Below are 7,953 nucleotides of genomic sequence, written 5' to 3' on the forward strand. Positions count from 1 at the left end.
TCTGGGGCTTATGTCCGTAGGGAACTATAATTCAAAAATATACACGCACCCCCAGAGAAGGCAATGGCAACCCACTCCAGTACTCTTGCCTGGAAAATCCCATGGATGGAGGAGCCTGGTAGGCTGCAGTCCATGGGGTCACGAAGAGTCGGACACGACTGAGCGACTTCACTTTCACCTTTCACTTTCATGCATTGGAGAAGGAAATGGAAATCCACTCCAGTGTTCTTGCCTGGAGAATCCCAGGGACAGGGGAACCTGGTAGGCTGCCGTCTCTGGGGTCACACAGAGTTGGACATGACTGACGCAACTTAGCAGCAGCAGCAGCATACATGCACCCCAGTGTTCATGGCCAAGACATGGAAGTATGCATGAAGAAGTGTGGATAAAGAAAATATGGTATATATACTCAATATTGCTCAGCCATAAAAAGAATGAAATAATGCCATTTGTAGCAACATGGATGAACCCAGAGATTATCATACTAAGTTAAGTAAGCCAGACAAAGACAAATACCATGTGATATTGCTTTTATATGTGGAACTGAAAAAAAAAAAGATACAGATGAACTTATTTACAAAACAGAAACAGGATGAGAGACATACAAAACAAACATGGTTTTCAGAGGGGAAAGCAGGGGAGGGATCAATCCCAAAGGGGAGTTTGGGATTAAAATATGTACATTATTATATATAAAATAGATGATCAACAAGAACCTACTTTAAAGCCCAGGGAGTTATACTCAGTATCATGCAATAACCTATAATTGAAAGGAATCTTAAAAAGTATGTATGTATATTTATTTGTAAAACTGTAACTGAATCACTATGCTTTACACTGGAAACTAACAACATTATAAATCAACTGTATTTCAATAAAAGTTAAATGGAGAGATACATTTGATTTTAGCCATTAAAAACCTACAAAAGTCCATGGGACTCATCTTCCTTGTACAGAATGACTGACTGAGGAGTCCAATGTGGGGTTCAGATCCCTGACTCATAGGGGGGCACCTCAGCAATTATAATTATCCTCTCATTAGTAGGTTGCCTACCGAGTGTGTAGGAATCTTAACCAAGTCTCCTGTCCCTCATACCTGTCTTGTTGTGGTTCCTTCTGTATATCTTCAGTTGTAGAAGATCCTTTCTGCTAGTCCTCAGATCTTTCTCATCAGTAGTTCCTTGTAAATAGTTGTAATTTTGGTGTGCCCGTGGAAGAAAGTGATTCTGGGTCTACTTGGCTACACCCGCCATCCTATGAGATTGAAGGACTGTGTATGGCTTCTGTAGGCATTCCCCTTGCTACTTTCACCATGGGCTCTGGGACTGGCAGCCCTAAGCAGCCTGAGGCCCACTGGGAAGAAGGCAAGAATGTGCAGGATTCAGGAAGAGATGTTGCACAAAGTGTGAGTGAAAAGTATGTTGTACTCATATCCTCAAATTTTGTTCTTTTCAAAAATCTTAAATTATGGTATACATGTGCACATACATTCAGAGTATTTTGCCAACCATGGACACCCTTCCTATTTGCCACATTGGCTTTAGAATACCTACCTGTAACTTTAGAGATCTAGAACTGTATAAATAAGTCCCCAAGTCCTCACCTTCTGTTCTATCTGCAGAAGTGTCTGCATTCCAGAACCCAGTGCTCATCCCTGTGTGCATGGTTTCAAGTGTGCCCCTGTCCTCTGTGGGCACTCTGATAGGAGTGTCCATAATCAGAGCCCGTGGCACTGCAGAGAGAGACAAGGTGGACACACAGGTTCAGAGACACGTGCTTCTGAGTAGGAAGGGTTGCTTAGGACAAGGGAGCCTTGGGGAGCTCCAGCATCTGAGGACATGAGGAAGAAGCAAAGAGGTCTTGAGGGCTGGTGGTGGGTGCAGCTAGAGCTGTGGAATAGCTACAGGTGGATGGATTGCAAGGATGGATTATCCCAGAGAAGTGCTGGGAGGTTGTGGTATGACCCCTTCCTGTGACCCATGGCCATCAGGAAAATGGCAAAGATAGTGCAATGCCTTAAACCAGTGAAGGGTCAGCAGTGTGCGTGTGCTGGTTGGTGTGGGTGTCAGGGGGTTGGGGACGGGTACTGTGGGCTCCTGGGACTTAAATGTAAAGGGTAAGACTTGCACATGTGTGCAATAATTAGACAGTCAGTTCAGCTCAGTTCATTCACTCAGTTGTGTCCAGCTCTTCATGACCCCATGGACTGCAGCACGCCAGGCCTCCCTGTCTATCACCAACTCCCGGAGTTTACTCAAACTCATGCCCACAGAGTCAGTGATGCCATCCAACCATCTCATCCTCTGTCGTCCCCTTCTCTTCATGCCTTCAATCTTTCCCAGCATCAGGGTCTTTTCAAATGAGTCATCTCTTCACATCAGGTAGCCAAAGTTTCGGAGTTTCAGCATCAATATCAGTCCTTCCAAAGAATATTCAGGACTGATTTCCTTTAGGATGAACTGGTTCAATCTCCTTGTTGTCCAAAGGGACTCTCAAGAGTCTTCTCCAATACCTCAGTTCAAAAGCATCAATTCTTCAGTGCTCAGTTTTCTTTATAGCCCAACTCTCACATCCATACATGACTACTGGAAAAACCATAGCCTTGACTAGATGGACCTTTGTTGGCAAAGTAATGTCTCTGCTTTTTAATAAACTGTCTAGGTTGTTCATAACTTTTCTTCCAAGGAGCAAGCGTCTTTTAATTTCATGGTTGCAGTCACCATCTGCAGTGATATTGGAGCCCAAAAAATAAAGTCTGTCACTGTTTCCACTGTTTCCCCATCTATTTGCCATGAAGTGATGGGACCAGATGCCATGATCTTAGTTTTCTGAATGTTGAGACAGCTACCCAATGATTCCATTTTATTGACATTTTAAAGACACCAACACTGTGTCAGGCACTGGGGAGGGTACAGAGGTGACTAGTTCAGTGTTTCTTGCACCAGGAGACTCACAGTGTCTGGGGACAGGGTCCCAGCCCCAGTCAGAGTCTGCTATGGGACAGAGATCCAGGCCAGCATCAAGGACCATAAATGTGTACAAGGTTCCAGCTGATGAGGTGAAAAGAGCTTCCTCCAGGAGGAGCATCGAGATAGGAGAAGGCTTCCTTGGGTACAAGTTGGCTTTTTTTTTTTCCTTTTTTAAATTAATTAATTAATTAATTTTAATTGGAGGCTAATTACTTTACAATATTGTGGTGATTTTTGCCATACATTGACATAAATCAGACATGGCTTTTAAGTGAGAGTCAGAGGAGCGCAGACAGGAGGGTTGAAAGGTACATGGAGGAGAATGCGTGAGAGGTAAGCTGGAAAGGAGCAGCTTTGGTGACAGAAATAGCCAATGGGCTCTTCTTGGAGTCCCCCACCATTAGGGGCCCCTGTAGACTTCTTCCTGGTATTATGTGGGGTGTGAGGCAATTGCAGTCCTCAGCAGCCTGAGGAGACTAGGAGACCCCATTGATGGGAACACATGGATTTTACTACTGATTCACATCCCTGCTGGCCCACAGGTTCTCAGCAGCTATTTTATGTTTCCCTCTTCCCTCAAAGATTTCTGGACATCCTGGGTGTATCTGACGTGAACCCAGGCCTTTGCTGATCCAAAATGAGGATCCCTCTGCTTCTCCCTATCCCTTCCCACTGAACCCCAGTTTGCCTGTGAGTCAGAACCTCAGCTGTGTACATAGTTAAAGTCTCTTCTCATAAGGTCTTTAGATTAATGTTTTTCAGGAGATGCAACTAGCTGCTGGGATGCTCCACCTCACATCATCCATGATTAGTTTCCAAATCTGCCTGTGGCCCCAGCTGGAGCTTCTGATGTAGAGGGAGAGAGGGAGGGTGGGCAGGACACAACGTTGAGTGAGCACGTGCTCTAATGGCAGGATCGCTGAGCCTATCAGGCATCTCATCTCACTTCATCCAACTTGTAGGGCACATTCTCTCCTCATTTTTTAGGTGGGGAAACTGAGACTCTATTTCCATGACAGCAAAATTTGCACAGCTGGAAAGCAGCAGATCTGGCCAGTCTGTCTGGCTCAGAAGCCCCTTCCATCAAGCCATCTTCCCTTTCTTCTCCGCTTACCTCCCAGTGTTGTAGAGAAGGAAGTACAGCTGGCAGTAGGGTCCCACTCAGGTTCTGAGCTAAGACTGGTATTTGGGGGGCTTGTCTACCAGCAGGCCTTGGTTCTTCTCCCAACTCTCCACTCTCTGGGCCTTGGGTCACTTATCTGTAGAATGGAAGTGTTGTTCTCATCTCCATGGTCCTTTCAGCAGTGACAGTTCATGATTTACGCTTTGAACCCCTGACCCTCATCAAGGATGGTCAAGAGACCCTTGAAAAGAGGTCTCTTTTGGTCTTTATTTCAACCAAGTTTGATAGGCATTTCATGACCAGTTTGTTCCAAGGTGCCAGGAAGCTTTATTCCCATGTCAAGGGTGGATTTTATTATTACTTATTACTGGAGTAGGCCTTTTGGACTGCCTATTTTACTAGCCTGTTATGGTCCAGGAAATACTTTCCTCTTTTGCTTCTTCCCATATCCAGAGTTACATTGTTAAGATGGTTGATCTTATAAGACTATACATTTGATAATAATTTCAGGTTGCCTAATCATCCAGTCCCATCACTTCATGGGAAATAGACGGGGAAACAGTGGAAACAATGTCAGACTTTATTTTTTGGGGGCTCCAAAATCACTGCAAATGGTGACCACAGCCATGAAATTAAAAGACGCTTACTCCTTGGAAGGAAAGTTATGATCAACCTAGATAGCATATTCAAAAGCAGAGACATTACTTTGCCAACAAAGGTCTGTCTAGTCAAGGCTATGGTTTTTCCTGTGGTCTTGTATGGATATGAGAGTTGGGCTGTGAAGAAGGCTGAGCGCCGAAGAATTGATGCTTTTGAACTGTGGTGTTGGAGAAGACTCTTGAGAGTCCCTTGGACTGCAAGGAGATCCACCCAGTCCATTCTGAAGGAGATCAGCCCTGGGATTTCTTTGGAGGGAATGATGCTGAAGCTGAAACTCCAGTACTTTGGCCACCTCATGCGAAGAGTTGACTCATTGGAAAAGACTCTGATGCTGGGAGGGATTGGGGGCAGGAGGAGAAGGGGACGACAGAGGATGAGATGGCTGGATGGCATCATTGACTCGATGGACATGGGTCTGGGTGAACTCTTGGAGTTGGTGATGGACAGGGAGGCCTGGTGTGCTGCGATTCATGGGGTCGCAAAGAGTTGGACATGACTGAGCGACTGAACTGAACTGAACTGAACTGAATCATCATTCATTTTATCTGAGGCTCAGATACACATCTAGTAATACCAGGAACAATAATCTTGTAAATTCACGTGTGCACAGTCACTTTAGTTGTGTCCAACTCTTTGTGACCCCATGAACTGTAGCCCATCAGGCTTCTCTGTCCTTGGGATTCTTCAAGCAACAATACCTGAGTGGGTTGCCATGACCTCCTCCAGGGGATCTTCCTGACCCAGGGATCCAACCCAAGTCTCTTATATCTCTTGCATTGGCAGGTGGATTCTTTACCACTAGCACAACCCGGGACGCCCAATCTTGTAAATAGGCAGATACAAGTCACGTAGCTAATAACGTTGGTGAAATAATAAATAATTATTTAAACTAAGAATTTCCATTAGGTTTGGTCCATTATCTCCAAAGGTTGTCTGACCAGTCTGACCTGCACCAACCACTATGATTAAGGGAAATTATATGTTGGCATTGTATATAAAGATCACCAAAGATGTCTACATCTACATGGTGAGTTATGGGTCTTTGTGTCCATTATAGGATTAAGAAAAACTGTTATCTTCTAAGGAGCTACCTGATTGGTGTCAGAAGGAGAAAAATTGATCTTTATGGCTAAGCAGGTATTTCTGCCTTTGAGGGGTAGTTTGGTTAATGCAAATACAGATGTGCAGTGCACACTAGACAGGAGGAAAAGGGCCAAAGAGAAAAAGCTATGTTTAAATTTTTCTGGTGTTTCCTTAAAAATTGAATTTTTATTTTTATCAGCATCACTCAGTTTACTGTTGAGGTTTTAAAGTGAACTCAGAAAGCAGTTACCAGTGAAACTATCTCCTTTATTCCAAGGAAATTACTTATACAAATCTTGCTTTAATATACCAACTACATGTCCTTACAGGAGAGCCTTAGTCATGTTTCATTCCTTGGAAAATTCTCAATTCTTTTCCTTTCCTTTTCTTGTGAAAAATCTCTTCAACCTCGGATCAGTCATCTCCCCTGACATTTGAGGTAAAAGAGGTCTGTTTCCTAGTGAGTTTGGTCTGAGAAGGGGCTACATGGGGAAAGCAGAACTGTTTCTGTGTTCCCCCTGAACTAAGTCTATAGACATTTGAAAGTCCAGCTGACATCATAAGAAGCAGTGGATTGTCTGTCCACTGAGACACCCCCAAAAGGTCATTGCCATGGTGAACTAACCATCATCCAAGTTTTAGGCTCTGCTTTATGGGCTTGCAATATGTCTCCCTCACTGTCTCAGCACCAATAAATCCACCAAGGCTAATGGAGTTTGTGAAGACAAGCTCCAAGCCTGAAAGTCAGTGTGCTGATGAAAATAAGAAATTGTAACTGCCAGATGGACTGCACATTCAGGACTCTCTGTCTGCAGGTACACAGAAAGGCAGATGAGAATCAGAGTATCTATTGCTGAGCTTAAGAATGGGGAGAGAGGATTTAATTATAGGATATGGGTTCATTTAATGGCACCAGATCTCAGCAACCCTCTGTCCCCAGGAGGGAAGCATCCTTCCAGGTGGAACAGAGCTGGTGAGGCCTTAATGAGGCTCCTTCTCTACAGAGCTTGGGTGAACCTCTCCAGGCTTTCCGTGGCTGACCAACTTCCTTCAGATCAGTACAGTCTTTCTGAAACTATTTTAATACCATCTGGTTTGTTTGCATTGGAACCAAGTCACCTAGGGCATCTGTTGTGGATCAGGAAAGCACACTCACAGGCAGAGATGTACATGCACTGGGTTACTCTTGGAATGAACACCTATGGTTGTATGAAGACAGCAGGGTGGGGAGAGGGAGTTGAAGTGCCATGCAGATGTGACAGAGGTCTGTCAATCCCACGGGAGGCCCTGGAGCTGGAACGGTCCCTTCAAGTTGTTCTGTATAAAGGTAGGAGGCCCAGGCTTTGTTCCCTGCATCCATCGCTGGATGTGGGTTATCTGTGGGAAGGGGTCATGACTTTGAATGAGGCTGTTCTCTTCAATGGAGAGCAAATCCTAGAGGAAAACTCATCTGAGCCATCAGATGGCAGTACTCCTGCAGCTGGTCATCGGTGCCCCAGTCTAGTACATACACCACCTCAGTCCACACTGGGACTTGTGAATATGAGCCTTGATCCCAGAGCCTGATTCTCAGTGACTGCTGAGCCCCATACAAGCCCAGCCATATCAGTGCAGTGGCGTGTGAAATGAGTCAGAAGTGGCTGCATGAGATTTCATTCATTTGAAACCTTATTATTAGTTGTTATTGCCTCAGGCACCCTCAGGAATGATAAATCTACCCGGTGGAGGGAACATATGGCCATCACGACCATTCTGAGGTGGTCAGAATCTGGGTCATTACCCCACTAACTGTGCACCTCCTCTCCCACCATGGAGAGGGACTGCAGTTACAGACCCCTCCGTTTGTTCTGTGTGTTTCCACTTGCAGCTCCCTTTGCCTGGGATGCTCTCTGCCTAGCCTTCCCCCACGTCCAGCTGATACCCTTCTCATCTTTCAGGGTCCCGTGTGAATGTCACCTTCTCCTGGAAAACAATGCTCCCTGCTCCCCCCGCCCCCGCCCCCCCACCAGTCCAGCTCTTTCCAGACCAGTGCCTAGCAGAACTTCTTATGCCCTCTCTGGGCCCCTAGAGCACCTGTTATCCCTGCCTCAGGCAGCTCCATACTTGTGGTTCTGTTGG

This window comes from Bubalus bubalis, chromosome 11 (genome assembly GCF_019923935.1).
Source record: "Bubalus bubalis isolate 160015118507 breed Murrah chromosome 11, NDDB_SH_1, whole genome shotgun sequence".
Classification (NCBI taxonomy): domain Eukaryota; kingdom Metazoa; phylum Chordata; class Mammalia; order Artiodactyla; family Bovidae; genus Bubalus; species Bubalus bubalis.